The sequence below is a fragment of the Dermacentor andersoni genome, chromosome 7 (assembly GCF_023375885.2).
Source record: "Dermacentor andersoni chromosome 7, qqDerAnde1_hic_scaffold, whole genome shotgun sequence".
NCBI classification, from domain to species: domain Eukaryota; kingdom Metazoa; phylum Arthropoda; class Arachnida; order Ixodida; family Ixodidae; genus Dermacentor; species Dermacentor andersoni.
Genome location: NC_092820.1, coordinates 112,136,659 through 112,159,331, shown reverse-complemented (window position 1 = coordinate 112,159,331; position 22,673 = coordinate 112,136,659). Strand labels below are relative to the sequence as shown.

Below are 22,673 nucleotides of genomic sequence, written 5' to 3'. Positions count from 1 at the left end.
ACTAACTGCCAAAAAATAAAAAAAAATAAAAGTAAGGTTCTAACGGGGAATCGAACCCTGGATCACAGCGTAGCAAGAAGAGACTTTTATACCTCAACGCCACCGCTGAACCTTGTTTAAGTATTGTTATACGGCAGCAGAGCTTTCGAAAGAACAAGGTGCTTCAGAAATTTACGGCAACTGAAAACATTCTAAAGTCAGAAACGCCACCGCTAAAACGTGCAGAATTGTTTTTCTAGTTGTGATACTAATCATTGCCTTGTAACTGTTAAGGCTCTTGCGGCATTATTATTGTTTGCTTAAACATTGGGAAGGGCGATCTCCGTGTGCTTTACGTGCACTCTACTCTGTCGTTCTGTAACATATGTGCTGTCTAGAGACGCGACTAAACGCCTTTCTTGAGACTAGAGAGCCGTGCGCCGCGCTGTATCTGATTTCCGTAGAAGTTCGCTACGCTACGCACTCCTATCTCATGTTTGTGCAGGTCACTAGCACGCACATCTGGCGACGGGAAGGCATGCGTGTCTCATAAGCAGCTATACACGAATTTTAACAATTTTCTCGAAAGTAGGGCTAAGATTCGAGGAATGGCATTGCTGAGGCTTCACTAAACCAACATACATGTCGTTATATATGCGTAGCAAGAGTTCCGTGAAGGGGTCAATGAATACTATACGATTAACGGCAATGTCTACAATTCCGTTTACTTTCGTGTTATGCAACTGCGAACCGGGCGCAATATTTATGTTTACCCGGTACGAAGGCGACAACTGTATTCTCATGCCTCACTGTCATACCCCGGTTGTGCAGATGGGCCACTAGTCTGCCATTCTCATGTAATGCAACGTCATGCAATTTTTAATGTTTATGCCATACATCGTTTCCAAATTAGGCCAGAAGATCAGACAGATGCGCAGTGTGAGACGTCTGAGTGTCTGAGTAGCGATTTCAAGATGACGAATGCAGCGAATAATGCTTGTCGAGGGACTGCAGGACAGGCAGTCCCTCGACAATACGGATAAATGGTAAATGTGTACTGCATTTAAGGATCCTGTACTTGTTGTGTTACAGCAGGAGATGCCCGTGTTGGAACATTCGCCAAGGATAGGCACATACCAAGTAGCTAAATGAAAGAAACTATAACGTAATAAAAGTTTGTTGAATATAATGCGCTATTCTATTAAGAGGTGAATGTGTTTTAGACTTATGACAATGTACGATCCCATTTTATGTACGAATTTATCTTTTTATTAGAATGAATAGAGGTTTGCTCAATGGCACTATTTTCTCGGTCCTCATAAAGTGGTTATACCGTGTGTTTCTGCTAGATTACAGAGAATCTTTAAAAATCGCCTATGGCACACTGCATATTTCTCGTCACTGAGCTCTGTACTCAAAGGCATCGATATTACTGGCGCGTCAAATAGATGTACATATTCGTCTGTTTAAGAAAATTTAGTCATTCACTTTCTAAAAATTGTACCTTACGGCACGTATTGTATTTACGAATTGTAGCAGGTGATTTTGCCAGGAGTAACCACTTGGCATAAATTTTCAGGGTGGCACCAGTTTCAAAATACGTATTTCCAGTTTTGCGAACAATATACACCGGCGCCACAGTTCTTTTTGTGCTTCATTGCAAAAAACTACGTTTTCATAAAAAAATACGAAGGGTCCCCGAAACACCTATTGAACATAGAAAGAAAAGGTTGCCGATATGTTGCAGAGGCAGCTGTGAAGATGCGAGCCAAATATTACTGCAGTGTATGCCGCAGGGAAATTCACAAGCTCATGTCAAAAAAAAAAAAGAAAGAAAAAGAAAGCGATAAATGGTTTGCTCTCATTTCCGCAATGCTCTCATGCAAAGTCATCGAAAGCAGCTGGCCCGCCAAATATGATCGCGTGAACGCTAGAGCATGCTCAGTAGTACCTAAATGCCGATTTAGAGCGAACTAAACGGGAAACATATATGTCTGCAATCTCAAAACGACCGACAACTAATTTCACATTTGCGCTGCGCCAGCTGTGCCTGGCCTCCGAGATGGCAGCAGCGTGCTACGTCGTGCAGTCAACCGCGGCCGTCGCGGAGTACCGTGACGAACGCACTCACCGCCGCGACACCCAATTTTTGCCCGATGCTTTACACTGTTCGATTTGCGTTGTGTAGCTTCCAGCGTGCTGACGTATAGACGGAAAAAGAGACGAAACCGGGAACCCGCGCGATACTCCCCGTATATTTTAATATGCGAAACACTTTCACCAGTGAGACCCTTCATTGATGAGTTAGAAAAGCGTTTCGGGCGCTTTAAGTGGAACAACCGCGCATTTTCCCGGAAGCTTGACAGAACTTATCTCGAAGTCGGTGACTTGCTCAGTATTGGTTTTTCGTGACTATATCGTTTAAGTGAATTGACTCGTGACTGGCCGCTCGAGGCACTTGGTGTGCAGTCGCCGGGTTCTCTCATGCTCGGAAAAACACTTTTATACGTAGCACGTGTTGAGCAACAGAAAGCTGTATGTGGACTTATTTGCTTGATTCCGGTAAACTTTTGGTGTGCTCTCGGGTCCCAGCTTTTACGTCAACAGAAAATGCTACAGAAGCCCGTTACTATATGATTGGGAAACACATCTGCAAGAGGATTGTAGAAGAGGTGGGGAATTGAGTCTGGTTGGGTTGAACATCGGGCACGCGGGCAACAACGGCAACGTTCCTGTCCGTTCCCTCTTCTGGTTCAGCTTGACGGGAATCTGGCCTTCCTTTGTCAACAGATCCAGATTGCGAATAGCCCAATGCATCTGTCGACCAGTGCAATGAACTGCGGGACATGGTCCTATGAAACAATCACCCGTCACCGAAAGGCCTTACGACAGGTACACAAGTGCTCGTCGGCAAAATCCTTCGCACTCATTGAACACGCCCATGCATGAAATAAATGGCGGGCTTACGTGTCCGTGGCGAAGCGCCGATCGCTTGAGGCATAAAACGACCGATCTCTATCGCAGCTACCCACGGTCAAGTGCTCGACACCCCGAGATGGAACCCTGCCCAGCCTTCACCGCAGGCTCTAGAACTGCCAAGACTTCAAAGGCGTTTGCAACCGCAATCGTTTCAGTTCCAGCACTCTGTAGGAGTGAATGTTCTCGCCCGCGGCGGTGGCCAGGTCTGTCCTACAATCTCTGTGGAACATTGTGCTGGAGACTGGCCTGCCCTGCCACGTCTATTCCTTAAGGGGCGGAGCAGGATGTGCCATCGCTACCGAGTACAATAAAGCCTTTTCGACGCCCGTATTCGGCGGCACCTGTAGACATCGCGCCGCTTCTCTTCTCTGTGCCAGGAGATATTTCCGCACCAGCGGCATATGAGCACAACCATCGCTTAAAAAATAAAATGTGTATATATACCCACAAGTATATCGGGCGAAATACTAGCTGACTGAACAGCCGCTTGACGCGAAACCCTGGTGGTCTAGAAATAAAGGAGGTTCTCTTCAAAAGCGAGCACGAGTGTCAGAAGCATTTTTCATCCTTAAGCTTTTACTTTCCAAAGTAACTAACTAGGTGTAACGGCTTTCTAGCATTTCGTGCGAACCAAGGCAAATAGGGCATTCACAAGTAATCGATGCAATGTAAGTTTATCCAGAAATCAAGACGGCGAGTGAACTCTGGTAAGGGTAAGGATTATTGCAATACCTAGTTTTTACCTTTATTATAGCACTATAGCACAGTACAAAGATGATGAGGTTAATACAATGATCATACGACAAAAATGACGGCAACGACACGAACACCGTAGTACGACTAAACTTGACTGGTATCTACTGCAGCCAAGAGCTGCCTTGTAAGAAATTTGAAAATGACAGCTTCTCTGAAAGCTACGGTGTGATTTATTTTGTTAAATATCACCTATTCAGAAACACTTGAAAACTGATTAATTTATTGACTCGTGGCGGTGGCGAGGAACCGAGGGGCTTGAATTTTGTCATGACTGACAAAAAGCGAGAACCTCGGCCTCCCTTCTCGTCTATTTTATTCATAGCGAGGATATCGAATCTGGCAGCCTTGATGCCATTAGCTAGCACACGAGGGTTTATTAGCCCCTAACACTAGCCCCTATTAGCACTACCAATTGTGCTCTCCTAAGATCTCGTATTACGTGACGCCATCGGGCAAGAAATGATGTTCTGCATCTGCCCACCATGGCTTTGAGTGGTGCTGGCTAGCACTCCTAGGGCTAGATCTAGTAAACATAAATACTCAAGTTAGTGGACGGTTTGAGAGCCGTCGCCGGAGCACAATTGGTAGTGCAACGCACGCCTAATGAGGAAGTTGTGGATTCGACTTCTTCCGGCGACACATTATCTTCCACTTTCATTTCTCTTTCTTTAGTTTATACATTTCCATTTCAACCACAGCTAATTTCCTCGATGCTTTCCGTGGCTTCATTGTTTGTTGGCTTTATACGCTCATGATTATCGAAAATTGAGCCCCTCGGTTCCCCTCTTCTCTTTTTGTCACGCGATGCAAGATGCGCGCCGCGTAGCGTCTATACGTGCAAACTTCGCATTGCAAACACGCGTGTTGCATCAGGTATGACGACATGTAACAGCTGCATCGTATCGTGCTACGTGTCAAGGACTGTGAAAAGTGCGCCGCGTAGTCTCAATACCTGTGTTGACTCTTCGGTGCACATTATGGTGCCTCCTCGCAAGGTAGGGACCACTGCTGAAGAATGGAATCATGGAGCTACGCGGGCAGCTGCAGCCAGGCAGCGTCGGGCTCAGCAAACTGCTGTGCAGAGAGCAGCACAAGCCGCAGCTCCCCGTCGACGCCGGGCGGGCAGTACTGTTCGTTTTCGTGAGAACGACGCAAACAGGTTTCGCGGCCAAGTCCGTCTAGTGCGTGCAGCGAAAAATCAGACACGACAGTTTTGCCGCGAGGACCCTCATGCGCGTGCAGCAGAAGATGAGACCCGGGACCTTCGCCGCGGAGACTCTCAGATGCGCAGACCTTAATTGTTGCGGGCAATTTAAACGTCAATCGTGTAAGGAAGATGAGGAACGTGCGCGCAGTCAGAAGCATCGGCAGCATCAAGCGCGCAGCAGAGGCTCGAGCTCGGGGACTGTGCTCGGTGCATCGTAGAACCGGCGGTCGCTACGAACCCCAATAAACCTCCTTTATAAGTGGTGGAGGTGCGGGGTAACGTTCCACTCTACCATCCTGGAACTCCGTTCTCGGACTCTACCCTCTGCCATGCCGGACGCCGACTAGCAGACTCTTCCATCGCCACCCGTCCCTTGCGCTGGAACCGTTCGCCAGCGGGAGCCTCCCATCTTCAGCGGAACCGACGACAACGACGTTGAAGAGTGGCTGTCGTCCTACGATCGGGTGAGCGTTCACAACAAATGGAATGACTCGGACAAGCTGGCTTACGTGTCATTCTACCTCGCGGGTGTGGCCAGTCTCTGGTTCAGAAATCATGAAAGCGATATCCGAACGTGGTCGGCGCTCAAGACGTCGATTACAGAAGTATTTGACCAACCCGTCAGGAAAATCCGAGCCGAGCAGCGTTTGAGTACACGCGCACAGGACACGGGTGAGAAATTCACCAGGTATATAGAAGACGTTCTCGATTTGTGCAGGCGCGTGAACGCTGCCATGACGGAAGCGGAAAAGATCAAGCACGTCATGAAGGGAATCGACGATGACGCGTTCCAAATGCTTCTGACCAAGGACCCGCGCACTGTTGGTGACGTCATCAGCTTGTGCCAGAGCTATGATGAATTGCTTAAGCAGCGAGCTCTGACAAGGCGACATCCCACACCAAATGCGGCATCACTCTGCAGCCTTACCACCGGCCTAGAACAATCCTCCCTGATAACGCAAATCAAGGATTTCGTCCGCGAAGTCGCACGACAGCTATCTCTGGTGTCCGTCACTCAGGAGTCTGCCAGCACTTTGCCGTCTCATATCCGTAACGTGATCCATGAAGAGGTCGCGGAAGCGCTGCCGGCTGTTCACCAGCAGGATGTCGTGACAACACCAGTCACTTATGCTAAAGTTGCTGCAATGGCCCCTCGCAGTGTGCCCGTGCGTCGCTTCCAGCAGCCTGTGCACCGCCCTCCACCTCCCGTCCCCTGGACCACCACTGCCGTCGCTAACCCGTGGCGTACGCCGGACAATCGCCCTATATGCTTCGCATGTAGGTGTCCCGGTCAGGTCGCAAGGTTCTGCCGCCGCCGCTCGCAGGCGTTCGATGACGATCACCGAGCGCCCTATGTGCCGCCTGATTCAAATGCGCCTTACGGACCTTTCGACCCATCACCAGCTCGCTCCCAGACTGATCGCCGTCCTCGCTTCGAACGCCTCCGGTCAGCCTCCCCACGTCGTCGATCGCTTTCCCCTATGCGTCGATGACTCGTCTCTAACGAAGAGGGAAACTAGACGACGCAGTTCCTGAGGCAAGAACTGCGCAAGTGTCGACATGCCGAAGTCCTCCTCCTTTACCCGCCACTGTCATTGATGTGCTTATCGAAGATGTCGCGACAGTCGCCTTAGTCGATACCGGTGCCGCTATTTCAGTTATGGATGCCAGGTTTTGCCGTTCGCTTCGTAAAGTGACGACGTCTCTGTCTGGATTGTCGCTCCGAACGGCGAGTGCTCAACCCATTCACCCTACCGCTGCTTGTACTGCCCGTGTGATCATACAGGACCTTTTGTACACGATTGAATTCATAGTTCTTTCATCGTGCTCACACGCCGTTATTCTAGGATGGGATTTTCTGTCACGCCACAATGCCATCATCAATTGCGCTCGGGCTTACATTGAACTTTTCCACCTTGGTGACCTGGCCTCGGTCGATGCTCATCCTGCCGCTAAAATTGTCGTGAAAAAAGACACCTGTATCCCCCCGTGCTCGTCAGCATTCGTACCAGTCTTCTGTAGTACCATATCCGATGGGACAGTCTTCTTCATGCCCTCTCATCACTTTGTTACCCGAAAAGCGCTTCCTTTGCCCTTTGCAGCTCTTGACCTTGCCGCCGGTGTGAGCACGATGCCCATTTACAATCATCTTTCATCGCCGCTATCACTGCTCCGCCGCGAATGCCTTGGTTACGTCGAGTCGGTCGATTCAACACGAATTGTCTCCGTCATCGACGAAGTGTCTTCTACTGCCGCCCATGAACTGAGTGCCCTCTCCGTACCAGACTCAACATCGACTGGTGTGTTCAGCCCATTCATCGCTGAAGATCTGACGCCTTCGCAGCGATCTCAACTTGTCGCAATCCTTCAGCACTTCCGCCTTTCTTTCGACGTTGCGCAAACCTCCCTTGGCCGTGCATCGACAGTCAAGCATTATATCGACACTGGCACTCACTCACCGCTGCGACAAAGACCATATCGCGTTTCCGCTACGGAACGTTGCGTCATTGCAGACCAGGTCGATGACATGCTCCGTCGAGGCGTCATTCAACCTTCCCAAAGCCCATGGGCCTCTACCGTGGTCCTCGTCACAAAGAAAGAGGGTTCCATCCGCTTCTGTGTTGACTTTCGGCGGTTGAACAAGATCACGCTGAAGGACGTCTACCCATTACCACGCATCGATGATGCTCTGGACTGTTTGCAGGGAGCCGAGTTCTTTTCTTCGCTGCATTTGCGGTCAGGCTACTGGCAGGTTCCGATGGCAGAGGCCGATCGCCCGAAAACTGCCTTTGTTACACCAGACGGCTTGTATGAATTCACCGTCATGCCTTTCGGACTTTGCAACGCACCTGCTACGTTCGAAAGAATGATGGATAATCTTCTGTGTGGCCTCAAATGGAAAATATGTCTTTGCTATCTTGACGACATTGTGGTGTTCGCCCCTGATTTCCCAACACACCTGCTCCGCCTCCAGCACGTACTCGCTTGCTTGACCAACGCCGGGTTGCAACTTAACTTGAAGAAGTTTAGATTTGCTGTTCGTCAGCTAACAATTTTAGGCCATGTCGTGTCAAAGGCGGGCATTCGCCCGGATTCCGAGAAGCTACGTGCTGTTACCGCGTTCCCAAAACCTACTACTATGAAAGAGCTACGCAGTTTTATCGGCCTCTGCTCTTACTTCCGGTGATTCGTTCGAAACTTTGCGTCAATTATATCGCCTCTCACGCAGCTCCTTGGCGGCGCTAGAGATCTCTCATCATGGTCTCCAGAGTGTGACGACGCCTTCACAACCTTGCGCCGTCTTCTCACGACGCCACCCATTCTTCGCCATTTTGACCCGCAAGCGCCAACCGAAATCCATACCGATGCAAGCGGTGTAGGCCTTGGCGCTGTGTTGGCACAGCGTCAACCTGGCCACCCAGAATACGTCGTCGCATACGCGAGTTACACGTTAACCAAGGCGGAGACCAATTAAAGCGTTACAGAAAAAGAGTGTTTGGCCATTTTGTGGGCGCTTGGCAAGTTTCGCCCATATTTATACGGCCGATCTTTTGACGTAGTGACCGACCACCACGCACTGTGTTGGCTGTCGACGCTCAAAGATCCATCGGGCCTCCTTGCCCGCTGGACATTGCGAATCCAAGAATACGACATCCGCGTGGTGTACCGTTCCGGCGAAAGCACTCCGACGCTGACGCGCTACCCCGATCACCGCTTCCCCCGAAGGCCAGTCACGATCCTCTCTGGACGTTGACACTATCGCTGCTGCACAGCGTAATGATCCCTGGACTGCATCTCTGCTCGACCTTCTCTCGGATACGTCGAAAGTTCCAGCGTCACGTACGCTTCGGCGCCAAGTGCCTCATTTTGCGATTCGCGACCAGCTACTGTATCGACGCAACTATGCCCCAGAGGGACGCACCTGGTTACTCGTCATTCCGAGAATCTTGCGAGCAGAGCTCTGCTCACGTTCCACGTCGACCCTCAGTGTGGCCATGCGGGAGTCTTCAAGACCTACGAAAGACTTCGCCACCGCTATTACTGGCGAAGAATGTATAATTTCGTTCGAAAGTTCGTCCGCTCTTGTCATGAGTGCCAACGCCGGAAAGCGGCACCGCACAATACCGCCGGTGAACTCCAGCCTTTACGATGCCCATCCCGACCCTTTGATCGCGTGGGCATAGATCTCTACGGGCCGCTTCCGTTGACTCCTGCCGGCTACAGGTGGATAATCGTTGCGGTAGACGACTTAACCCGTTATTCGGAGACTGCTGCTCTACCAAATGCTCCAGCGCAGGACGTCGCCAATTTCCTACTTCGTCGTTTCCTCTTTCGTCATGGAGGTCCACGTGAACTTTTAAGCGATCGAGGCCGCGCCTTCTTATCTGAAGTCATCGAACAACTGCTTGCTGAATGCGCTATTGTTCATCGTAAATGCACTGCTTATCATCCACAGACTAACGGTACCACGGAACGCTTTAATCGAACTCTTGGTGACATGCTCCCCATGTATGTCTCACCTGATCACTCTAATTGGGACCTAGTTCTTCCGTTTGTCACCTACGCCTACAACACCGCGACTCAGGCCGCTACCGGATTCTCACCCTTTTACCTTCTTTACGGCCGTCATCCTTCGCACACCATCGACACCATTCTGCCCTACCGGCCGGACCCATCTGAATGCCTGCCGATCTCGGAAGCCGCCAGACAAGCAGAGGAATGTCGCCAGCTTGCCCGCCGATTCACCTCGGACGACCAGAACCGCCAAAAAGCCGTTCACGATGCCCAGAACTCGACTCCCACTTTTCTCCCGGGCGCTCTCGTCTGGTTGTTAGTGCCACACCGCACGCCTGGGCTCGCTTCAAAACGCCTTCCGAAGTACGACGGTCCATACCGCGTTCTCGAGAGAAGATCACCCGTTAATTACCTGGTTGAGCCGCTAACGCCGCCGTCCGACATGCGACGTCGTAACCGCGAAGTCGTTCACGTTCAGCGTCTCAAGCCGTATCACAATTCTACCATCCTTCCAGAAAACTAAGTCGCCAGGATGGCTCCTTTATTTCCGCGGGGCCATTGTAAGGAAGATGAGGAACGTGCGCGCAGTCAGCAGCATCGGCAGCATCAAGCGCGCAGCAGAGGCTCGAGCTCGGCGAATACATGTGCTCGGTGCATCGTAGAACCGGCGGTCGCTACGAACCCCAATCAACCTCCTTTATAATAGAAAGGATTTGCACAACGCTTGGCTCGTAGTGTGTGCACAGAGACATCGGCATCTTATTTGTGTCGAAAACAGAATGCAGCTCTTTGCGTACCGGGTCTTGTTTCAACTTCGTATTTATAAACAACGAAGTACCCGTATTGCCCCACTGCGTGTCGTTCGCGACCTACGCTTCGGGTCATAAAGCACACCTGAGTGTGTTGCAATAAATGTGTGGAAATTAAAACACGACTTTCTGCATACTCAGTACTTGCAGTTACCGTTTGCAAGCAGTTTACGACGGTCTCCTATGAAGCCGCTCCTCCACCTTACGCTGTGAGTGTGCTGCGTGGGCTGTGCAGTTCTGCGACCTTAATTTTTATCGCACTATATTTGGGGTCGGCTCACATTTTCACGTGTAGTGCCGCGTTAAATAATTTTAAATAATTTTCTGGATTTGAAATTTGAGAACTATGCAATCTGAAAAGCGTTGATGGCGTAATGGTTGCAGTATCGCGTTTCTGTGTGTTATAGAGGTCCTCAGTTTCGAATGCGGGCGCTGGCCAATATTACTATTTATTCATTTAGGAAACCACAATTCCGCTATAAGGAAGAAGGAGTGAATGCGATAGCAACATGTTGGAATATTGCGCGAAGTAAGGCTCGTACATTTAGTAGCAGTATGAGTGGCAATAAATATAAGCTGGCTAAGTAGAGACGCGCGGTTTGGCGTGCGCAGGCATACATGGTCCGAAAGCACTCAATGACCGCGAGCAGAACTGCCTAAAACTATATCTGTCTTGCCGGCGCTGTCACCTTGCCTCGGTCTTGTGTTCCCCTACTGCGGCATGCTCACGGCATTACCCCTGTTTCCATAGAACCACAACTGGATGCCATCTGGCGTTGAGCTACAGCTTGCGCTACACACACCACAGCAGGATATTTCTCCGATTGGAGTACCGAGATCTATTTGCGCCTTTGCGGGCCCCCTCTTTGCTTCACTGTGATCAGGGTTTCGCTGGAGCCCTTCGGTTGGCAGTCGGATAACACGGGGGAGCACGTCTGCACGATGTTGGGGACGCGGCGCTTCACTGCCGAAACCACACACCAACAGGTGCTACCGTGAGCACTATGCCTGAGAAAAGAAAAAAATAGCCGAAGCTGGTAGGGTCTGCATTACACTTTATAGCTGTGATACAGCTCGTTCAGGCAAGCAAATCAGTGTAACCTGATGTCACTGAATACAGCTGCTTCTGCGCACCGGTCTGTGCAAATGGAACGCCAACATGGCTAGAGAAATTTCGGCACCTGGCGTTCATGTTCTGACGCAAAGAGACAGCGTACAGTAAATGAGAATAACTACAGTTAATGGGAAATCAGTATCTTTATTTGTAATTATCAACGGCGACGAAAGATCGCGTGGAGGGTTCATATAATTATTTCAATAAAACGCGCTAAGCGCCTCAAGCCTCAATGCTCTGGCTTGTACAAGGGGAGCAGTTCAGGATGCTCTAGGGAAACGGGCTGCTGGGCTAAAGACGTTCTAATCCGGCTGCGAAATAAGGGTATTTATGTGTATTTCATATATATATATATATATATATATATATATATATATATATATATATATATATATATATATATAAATATATATATATATATATATATATATATATATATATATATATATATATATATATATGCACGCATTCAGAAAATTACGATTACAAGTGGTCTGAGGGTCATATACCTAGTAGCTCGTGCCGGCGCACATCTGCGGGAAAATGGTAGGAGCTCATTGAGAGCGACAATGTCTTAAAATACTGTGGCATTCCCACTTGACCTAGCGTCTTGCCAGACCTAAGGACGTAGTTTCTGAACATGATTTCTCCTGGTTAATCAAACTTGCAGTCCTGCCATATACATCAAATTTGCATTTCCACAATCTTCCTCAAGGGCGCTCCCAATCTATTATCTTGTGCCTCAATCTTGTTCAACTCCTAGCATACTAACTGCCTATCTTCCAAGCCCACTCTTGGAATATACTTTCCTTCCACTCCTGCTGCGAAGTGTTCATAACATAGGAGGCTTGAGGTCGTACCTATCCAGACTGCTGGCTTTACAAATATGGTCGTAGCCGCCTGGTATTCAACATCTTGCGAATTAACCAAGAGTGGCATCCTAAAGGGACTTTTCCTTTAACTTAGCGAACACAGTTTATTAGTTATCACTATATTGGGGTTTCTGCTGCGGCCTGCGTGGTGCTGCCGCAGTACCTTCTTTAATAACATAAGTGGTGAACTGTGTCTATTTAACGAGTATTGATTGTTGCTATTTTGTCGTTTTGTCCCAGTTCAGCACAGAAGGAGCGCACACACGGAGCTGCTAGGATGTTTCCATTTTGTTGCGTGCACTGTGCCCCAGCATAATTTTCAATTTTTGCGGAACGTTCACAGCTGGTGGAAACGAAAACTTTCTCTACTAGCGGGACAACAATGGCGGTACTGTCACAGGCGTTGAATACCGCACTGGCAGCGCATTGCTCATAATAAAAGTTTGCGTGCAACGGCTTCGGCACGGGTATCTGACTCCTTTTCTGTTGACACGTTCATACGTTGTCGCTGATCCAGGGCTGCAGACGAGGTTAGAACTCCAATACCCGTGCGTCACATTTGCATCGCGTTCGTGGGACGAGAGCTGCATGATTTCAAAGGCAAGAAGCGCACAGGCTTTATTTTCTGGTTAAATCATTCTTCCAGCGCCATAAGTGGACCCTATTGCAGATTCCTTCTGGTGAGTAGATATGTTGTTACGCCGTGTATGAAATATTTAAGGTGCTCCTGTAACCCATTTAGCGGTAAAACGTGGAGTCGGGTTAGCTGAACCGAAAACATACACACGCTTGGGCGCATGTACGCGCTATCCCACGAAGTGCTCCTGTCCATTATATGTTCGCAATTAGAGCGAACATGACAACCACGTTCGGCGTTAACGATTGGTATATCAATAGCTATAGGAAGCAGCATGTACACTAGGCCTGGTGCGCGTATCGTGCTGTGAAAGGGCAGAGTTGTTAGCAGCACGACGCAGGACAATAACAAAAGAGCATGCCGGACAGAGCACTGTGTATTTCTTTTCTTGGAACACGCTTTGTCTTGTGTCACGCTGTTGAAGAGATTTGCTGTTTCAGGCATAAGAACTATAGCGCTGAGAGCAGCGTAGGTTGTCCCGCACGATTCCCTATTTCTACTGCTGTCGATCAAGCGCTTAAATTTTATTGCAATTTTACCGTAATGCCGCACCTCTTGGGGGAATTATTGAAAGTGCCGCCATTTCAGAAGGTGGTGTTTAAATCTAATGTTTTATTGATCGAGGTGATTTGCTTAAACGAAATACAGCGAGGTCAACTTAGGGCGGAGTTCTGTTGCCTGCTACGTAGGCTAGGCGACGTCGGGCAGAAAGGTAGAAACAAGGGTGATGAGTCCAGAAAGCAGAAGGCGCCATTATAGGAACGAATGGGCACGCGAAGTCCAACAATGCCATTACTGACCATCTCGCGCAATCTCCACTTTCTTTAACAATGTGAACATGGATATGCCATGATGTGCCGAAATGTTCTGCAAAGATCCAGCGTACTGACCATGACGTGAATTTTACGTTGCCTCCATCGCACAGTTTTGACGCAGGGTGCCTCCACGTAATATTAGTCGTATATGTTAACTTATTACCTTTAGCATTGGCAGCTAAATCTTCAAGCGATATGTCAGTTACACAATTCATGTACTTTTCGTGCGAAAACAGCAATATATGGATGATGCAGGAAAGGAAATAGTAGGGACACTGCGACAGCACATGCTCGCACTTCCCGCAAGAGCGCAGGACTGTGATATTCCAGCGTGGTCTTTCTTTTCATAGCTTGAGGGAAATTTCGGAAGAATTGAAGTCCATCAGCACTATTTTTGTGCTTGATCAAAAGCTTATCAAAAAGAAGTCATGGGTGATATTCTAAGGCTCCGAAATACATTTCGCTTTGCGCCAAACGACCCTTTCCTGTTTCTAGATTGGCAGCTTTGCTGGGAACGACGAATTGGAGAAGACCTTTTTATATGTGATCAGAATTGCATTCATTTTACTCGTGTCATGTTTTCGACGACTTAGCGATTCAGCCGCTTATGCAGCTCCGTGTCCCACCTTGCGCAATTCGTCAACCTTCAATGACACGTCATCACAGGATTGAGATGTTCCTTACGAACGGCTGTTTTACATTCATGGCATCAGTGGACATGTCTGCTTCAGAAACATGCTGTTAGTAGAAGCCGGCCATGAGGGGGTTTTCGTTTTCTGACGCTGTTGGCGAAAAAAAAAAAAAAACACTGCCTCTCTACCACGACCGGAAAACAGGAGAATGACTGGTTGTTCGATCAGAGAGAGAGAGAGAAAGGGAGAGAGAGAAGTCATAGGGGAAAGGCAAGGAGCTCTGTAGAAAGAATGAGCCCTGTAGGCCACCGTAGTTTAGTCAGAGGATTCAAGTAAAAATATGGCAAACTGGCCAATGGCAAATGGAAAGCTGATGGTCCTGAAAGCAAAACGGAGAACAAAGCCTTTTGGGAGTGCCGCATCGCTGTTTACATCCGTGTTTCCTGCACTGTTTGCTTACTAGCAAGCCCAAACTAAACAATATGTAGCCCGAGTTAACATCCTATAACTGGAGAAATATATACCTTTATTTACTCATAAATCTGAGTGTACGTATGGGTGCAGCCTCCAAATAACTGGGAAAATTGTCGTTGGCGGCTGTATTGCTCTGGCAATAATGCATTTTGCATTATTGTCAGAATGAGACCAAAAAAATTTAAAACAGTTTTCAGACAATGTGAAGCTGCACTCCCATGAACATTATCTTGTGCAATGGCATTCGTTCTCTACCTAATAAAATATGTGATCGCAAACAGTGCATACTCTGCTGGTACAACTTTACAGTGCAAAGGTCATAATTAAAAAAAAATTCAGACGTTTCAAGCCCTCAATGCTTCCCCCCCCCCCCCCCCGCTCCATTATCGGCAAACATCTACTTCAAACACGTCAACACTGCCAGTGAACGATAAAGCCTTAAGAACGATTCGATCTGTCGTGCTTCATATTCCTTCAGCTGAATGAACAAGTCTGCTGCGCGTACGAAGCCCAATAATTGGTCGTGGTTGCGATACTTCCCAGTAACTTGAAATGGCTCTTTTCAGTGAATAAGTAGCATGCCTTCACTGATCAAAAGTAACATGAACCCACGGCAACAAACTTGGAGCTATCGTGTCTTGGTATTTCGACCATAATATTTTTTTGCATCTTTTGCGCTCGCAACATAGTCCGCTCCACTTGACAATTCTTTGAAGCCTAGACAGTTTTCTCAGGCAGACAGCCATCCACGATATGTAGAGGGGGGAGAGAAACCTGATAAAGCTGTTCTTTAAGGTACCTTCTACACACGAATCCTGGCATAACTCTATACTGATGAGGCAGCAATAAAGCACAAGTACTATGAACAGAATAACATTCACAATTCAAGAATAAATTTGCAGCAGGAGCTCGGGCGACGATCTGGCGCGACGTTTCTTGTGTTTTTTTTTCTAGAAGTTTCAACTGTATGAACACAATGGATAATTGTCTTTTTCGCGGAGAAGCGTGCGATGTCGGCTTTCGGGGTCAATGCAAAGCATTAGGACACAAAATATAATTTCTTTTATAGCACAACTCCAAGGCGCCCGTTCTGTTCTTGCGGCGTGGGTCGGCGTCGGGACCCCTCGTAACCAAGCTAAGGAGCATAGAGAAGGGTGAAAGAGGATGTAAGACGGCGATGGCGAAGAGAGTTGGAGGGGGACAGCGGAGGAGGGTGGTGCCGCGGAACCATGAGGAGGAAAGCGGTAGAGAAGGGTATGGCGAAAGCTTGAGAAAGAAATAGTAGTGCCGCACAAGACTTGCTCTACTGCGACGGTCGCTACGAGATGGCGCCAGAGTAGCGCGCGTCGTCTATTCACTGATGACGCCATTAGTGCCATATATAGAAACAAAGCGCTGCATGAGCCGAGGTCATCTGCGGCGGCTGCTCTGAAACGCGCACACGCGTCTCCTACGCGCTGCCTCTCGTGATCTCCCGAATAGCGAGGATCTGTTTGCAATACTTGCAGAGCTGCGCTCAAATTTGGCATTAGGGACTATCGTAATCATTAGTGAATTTTTGTTCTGCAAAATAAACTTGCACATACTGTTTCCCGCAGAGTTGAGCAGTAGCACGAGATGTTCTATACAGTTCATGTCGGGAAAAGCGAAGGGTGCTTATTCTGAATCGGACGGAGACATGAAGGAATTGTAAACAAAACGGTCGAGAAAATTCGGAGGAACAGCAGGTATTGTTTGTAAAAACAAAAGCAAGCAAACATAAAGAACAGACACTGAGCATTCGGTGTGCAAAATGCTTCTGTTGAGCGAAACATCTCGTTGCTTACTACGCTAGCGCAAGCTGCCGCTATATTGTCGCGTGACTTCAAAGAGGACTGGCGACGTTTAATGAGGGCAGCTGGCTCCTGAAAAACAACGGCAATGGGATCGGGCTATCGAGTGAGGGGATGGGGGGGAGGCGTTGCATGAGCACTTCTTCCTTCTTGACCTTCGAGCACTGTGCCGACTACTGGAGGTCGCATTTAGCCCACTCCTTGAAAAGAGAATCGGCTTGATGTTTATGAATCCGCGTTAGAAAAATAGAAGAAAAAGAACAATGGCAAGGCACATGCTCCCGCAGAGAACACATTGACAGCTACAGGGAAGACACAAATACAGCAGTGGTGAAGCGTGACGTGCACAGCCTCAAGAAAAAGAGGGGTAACCGAGTTAACTGCAGATATGAGCGGAAATGTAAAAAAATAATGAATGAAGAAAACATAAGCACGAACGCGCAACATAGTGTTGCATGTGTACGACGCGAACGATGTGAGCGCCAAGTTGTTGTCTACGCCGTGTTTCAGCCGCACTGTCAGGAACGGCTTCGTAGTTCACATCAATAATGCGGCGCAGCACCTTGTATGAGCCAAAATACCAGCTGACCAACTTTTCACTTTTCACGCCACGGTGGAGAACAGGAGTCCGCGCCCGCACTACGTCGCCGTGGTTGAAGCATACTCGCCTGTGACGGATGTTATAACGCCGTGCATCTGCGTGCTGCTGACCGATGCGCAGCCTCACAAGTTGGCGAGCTTCCTCAGTGTGCTGTGCAAATTATTCGGCGTCAGTAGTTAAACGCTCGTTGTCTTGACACGGCCTCATAGCATCCAGCATCGTCCGAATTTCGCGACCGCAAAGTAGACGAAATGGTGTAAAGTGCTTTATTCCTTGTACGACTATATTGTACGCGAAGGTCGCGTAAGGCAAGATATTGTTTCGTGTAGCTGACGTACGAGTCTATTTACAATATATTTACACGTAGACAAACGGTGGCAATGATGGCGACGCTATATCAAGCGGTGGCCACGTCGTCTTCCTTCTCCTCAGTGCAGCCACACTGTGGCGGCTGTTCCGTAGCATCACCCCCGGCAGTAGAAGCGCCTTCCCGGTGCTTAATCTACACATCCGCGGCGAAAGGTGTGTGATATGGCTTTAGTCTCGCCACGTGAACGATGTCACTTGCAGCCGACGATGACGCTGAGAGGCTGGCGGGGATGACTTCATACGTGACATCGGTCACTTGTCGCACCACACGGTATGGGCCAGTGTAGCGCGACAGCAGCTTTTCGGAAAGGCCCACACGTCGAATGGCGGACCAGAGAAGCACCAGAGAACCCGGAGTGAATTGTACGTCGCGATGGTGGCAATCATAGAGGCGTCTCTGATGCTCCTGCGAGGCCTCGAGACGGGTGCGGGCGAGCTGGCGCGCGTGGTCGGCGAGTGCGATCTTGTCGCGGGCGTATTCAGTGGTTGAACGTGTGGCCGAGGGCAACAAAGTGTCCAAGGGCAACACGGCTTCTCGGCCATATAGGAGATAGAATGGTGAATAGCCGGCGGTGTCGTGACGCGATGAATTATACGCGAACGTCACATATGGTAAGTGAACATCCCAGTCGTGGTGGTCGGTCGCGACGTACTTGGATAGCATGTCGGTGATGGTCCGGTTGAGGCGCTCCGTGAGGACGTTGGTCTGTGGGTGGTAGGACGTGCTGAACTTGTGCTTAGTCGAGCAGGAGCGGAGGATGTCCTCGACGACTGCCGACAGAAAGCTGCGGCCACGGTCATTGAGTAATTGGCGCGGGGCACCGTGCACTAAAATGATGTCATAGAGCAGAAAGTCAGCAACGTCAGTAGCACAACTTGTCGGGAGGGCTCTGGTGATCGCGTACCGCGTAGCATAATCAGTAGCGACAAGCGACCCATTTAGTTCCGGAACCCGAGAGAGGAAACGGTCCAAGAAGGTCTAGACCAACACGGAAAAAGGGTTCCGGTGGGATGTCGATCGGCTGAAGACATCCAGCTGGAGGTGTGGAGGGCTTCTTCCGGCGCTGACAGGGCTCACAAGCGGCAACGTAGCGCCGCACGGAGCGGGCGAGACCCGGCCAAAAGAATCGACGGCGTACACGGTCGTATGTGCGCGAGACGCCCAAGTGTCCAGCCACGGGAGCGTCGTGAAGTTGTTGGAGGACAGTCGAACGTAGGTGTGATGGAATTACGAGCAGAAGGTCATGGCCGTGTGGATCGAGATTGCGGCGGTATAGTGTCCTTAAGGAGAAACATCCGGAGAGAGGCGTCGCCAGGCGTTGACTCCAGATGGTCGATGAGGGCTCGTAATGAAGGATCGCGGCGTTGCTCATTGCCGATTTCGAGCAACTGGGACACAGAGAAAACGGAAGTGATGGTGTCCGCATCAGCCGGGTGGTCAACGGGGTAGCAGGACAAACAATCGGCATCCTGGTGCAAGCGTCCCGTCCTGTATACTACGGAGAAGGTATATTCTTGCAGGCGTAACGCCCAGCGAGCGAGTCGCCCCGTGGGGTCCTTGAGCGAGGATAGCCAGCAGAGCGCGTGGTGATCAGTGATGACACAGAAGGGGCGTCCGTACAAGTATGGACGAAACTTGGCAACAGCCCACACAAGAGCGAGGCACTCGCGCTCTGGGATTGAATAATTGCGCTCGGCGGGTGATAGAAGTCGGCTGGCATAGGCTATAACGCGATGATGTCCACGCTGGTGTTGTGCTAATACTGCTCCTATGCCGTAACCACTGGCATCAGTTCGAACTTCCGTTGAAGCAGACGGGTCCAAATGGGCTAGAATTGGAGCCGTGGTAAGGAGAGTAGTGAGCTGCGAAAAAGATGCGGCATGGTCAGGTCCCCAAGAAAATAGGGCGTCTTTCTTCAAGATGTCGGTAAGGAGACGGGCGATGGTCGCAAAATCCTTCACGAAGCGTCGGAAATATGAGCACAGCCCTACGAAACTACGAGCGTTCTTGGTAGACTTCGGAACAGGAAAGTTCGTAACGGCACGAATTTTGTCCGGGTCAGGTCGCACACCTCTGGCGTCCACGAGGTGTCCAAGGACGGTGATTTGGCGGCGAGCGAAGTGACATTTTGACGAGTTCGACTGGAGACCGGCGCGGCGGAACACGTCAAGAATCGCTGAAAGGCGGTCTAGATGCGTGTCAAATGTGGGTGAATAAACGATGACGTCTTCCAGATAGCACAAACAGGTGGACCACTTGAACCCCTGAAGCAAAGAGTCCATCATTCGTTCGAAGGTGGCGGGCGCGTTACAGAGACCGAAAGGCATCACCTTGAACTGATAAAGGCCGTCAGGGGCAACAAATGCAGTCTTCTCTCTGTCGATGTCGTCGACGGATATCTGCCAGTATCCGGACCGTAAGTCGATAGAAGAAAAATAAGTGGCACCGTACAGGCAGTCTAGAGCGTCATCAATACGTGGCAAAGGGTACACGTCCTTTTTTGTTATTTTGTTCAGGTGGCGATAATCTACACAACAACGCCACGTTCCATCCTTCTTTTTGACAAGTACGACGGGAGAAGCCCAGGGACTACAGGAAGGCTCGACAATGTCCTTTGCAAGCATCTTTTTGACTTCCTGTTGTATAACAGCTCGTTCTGACGCAGAAACACGATATGGACGTCGGTGAATAGGGTTCGCATGGCCAGTGTTTATGCGATGGGTCACGACGGACGTTTGACCTAAGGGTTGATTGTCAAAGTCAAAAATGTCGCGATAGCCTTCAAGAACGCGGCAAACGGCTGCAGCTTGAGCAGGTGCAAGGTCAGCGGAGACCATCTTCTTAATGTCGACGTCAGTACTGTGCGATGACGTCACGGTATGGGCTGAGCTGTAACGATCTTCCACTGTGAATGGCTCGACCTCATCATCCTGCAAAGCGCGAATTAGAGCCAAGGAGATCCCCTGAGGCAGAACTTGCGCGGTTAGCGCGAAATTGACGAGTGGAAGGCAGGTGCGGTTGCCAGTAATTTTCAGCACAGTGTGCGGCACGATAACACCATGTGTAAGCATAACGGCCGGAATTGGTGCGGCCACGTAATTGCCGTCAGGTACAGCTGGTGAGGACAAGTCTACGTGTGTCATAGAGTGACGTATTAGGCGAATAAAATCTATGCAGCTCAGATGGCTGGGAGGCGGGTCCACAGGGTCGGCAAGAAGAGGCAAGTCAAGGCGAAGTGAGCCGGCCGAACAGTCGATGAGGGCAGAATGATGGGCAAGAAAATCCAGACCGAGAATGAGTTCGTGAGGGCAATGCTCGATGATGGTGACGAGAACAACGGTGTGTCTCTCAGCAATGGTGAGTCGGGCAGAGCACATGCCAACAATAGCGACAGTCCCTCCGTCGGCGACTTGTACAAATCGGTTCGGGGCAGGCGTCAGAACTTTCTTGAGCCGAAGGCGAAGAGCAGCACTCATAATGGACACATGCGCCCCGGTGTCAATCAACGCGCACACAAGAAAATTGTCGACGAGAACGTCCAAAAGATTCTTGTTCGTCGGTAAGGTGAAGCGAGGATTGAGCCAATGTCGTCTTTGCAGCTTCACCTCCAGAAGCTGCGCTGTCTAGTTTTCCGGTCGGGGGTGCGGCGAGTAGGTCGGAGAAGGAGCACGGCGAGACGGGGGCGAGCGAGATTGACGACGGGAGGGAGAAGGCGAGCGGGAGTAGCGGGGTCGTGTCAAAGGCGTCGCAGGGTCAGATGATGGGGTGGGCATAGCAGGGGCGAAGGAAAAGGACGCACTAGAGGGGCGAGGGTGGTAATTAGGAGAATAGCATGTCGGGGAAGTCCAGCGGCTGTGGCAGTGGCGAGCGACATGTCCAATGCGTCGGCAGTTAAAACAGATCGGCTTGTCGTCCACGGTTCGCCATTCGGAGGGGTTGCGCTGTCCGTAAGAGTAAGAAGGGCACGGTGGGGCCATGCGTGGAGAGAGAAGTTCCGAGCATGCGGAACGAATGGAGTGCAGGCCGACGTTGGATAACTCTTGACGGACGATGGCCTGGATCAAGGAGATTGTCACCGGAGAATGATCAGGTGACGGAAATGAAGGGGCCGCCGGTTGGGCCGCTTCGACCTCACGACGAATGATGCGGGTCAAGTTGTCACATCGCGACGGCTGGTGGAAGAGGTCGTCACAGGATGACGTAGCAGCTGTGTTGGGAAGTCGCGTGATGTGTTGGGATACCCGGCGGCTTTTAGCATGCTCAAGACGGCGGCACTCCTTGAGGATCGTATCGATGGTGGTGACGTTGGTAAACACCAGTAAATTGAACGCGTCGTCAGCAATCCCTTTGAGGACGTAATTTACCTTATCGTCCTCAGACATGGTCGGGTCAGCCTTGGCACAAAGGGCCAAGACGTCGAGAATGTAGGACACGTAGGACTCGGTCGACGTCTGTACACGTGTGGCTAGGGCTTTCTTGGCATTGACTTGACGACCGAAGGGATTGCCAAAAAGGTCGCGGAGCTTCTTTTTGAAGAAATGCCAGCTCGAGATCTCCTCTTCGTGAGTCTGGAACCATGCAAGTGGAGCTCCGTCGAGGTAGAAAAGAACGTTCGCGAGCATAATAGTCGAATCCCACCTGTGACTGGTGCTGACACGTTCGTATAAGCGGAGCCAGTCGTCAACATCAGGACTGCCGACTCCGTTGAATGCACCAGGATCCCGAGGTGGGGAAATGGCGACGTAGGTCGGGGCTGCAGGTGGAGACGGTTGCGTAGATGAAGTGCCGCCAGCAGGAGTCGAAGTTGCACTGTCGCCGTTGCGACCGCTGCGAAGCTCCATGACGGGTACGGGGAACGTCCACCTCCACCAAATTAATGTTACGTGTAGCTGACGTACGAGTCTATTTACAATATATTTACACGCAGACAGACGGTGGCAATGATGGCAACGCTATATCAAACGGTGGCCACGTCGTCTTCCTTCTCCTCAGTGCAGCTACACTGTGGCGGCTGTTCCGTAGCAATATGATCCCATGTAGCGTGCTGGACGTCGATGTACATAAAGATCACGTACGTGATG

At 50.0% G+C, this 22,673-nt stretch overlaps 2 protein-coding genes across 3 annotated transcripts in view; both read left to right on the top strand.

Annotated features, from left to right (window-relative positions):
- The window catches only part of LOC126533974 (phospholipase A2-like), a 38,875-nt gene extending 26,238 nt beyond the window's left edge, over positions 1–12,637 (top strand). The window contains exon 8 of the mRNA XM_072289096.1: positions 12,472–12,637. The gene's annotated coding sequence lies outside the window, so the exon portion shown is untranslated. The remainder of the gene's footprint in view (positions 1–12,471) is intronic.
- Positions 12,638–12,693: 56 nt separating this feature from the next.
- The window catches only part of LOC126533977 (phospholipase A2-like), a 57,572-nt gene continuing 47,592 nt past the window's right edge, over positions 12,694–22,673 (top strand). For both annotated transcript variants that reach the window (XM_055072524.2, XM_050181194.3), the window contains exon 1: positions 12,694–12,911. The gene's annotated coding sequence lies outside the window, so the exon portion shown is untranslated. The remainder of the gene's footprint in view (positions 12,912–22,673) is intronic.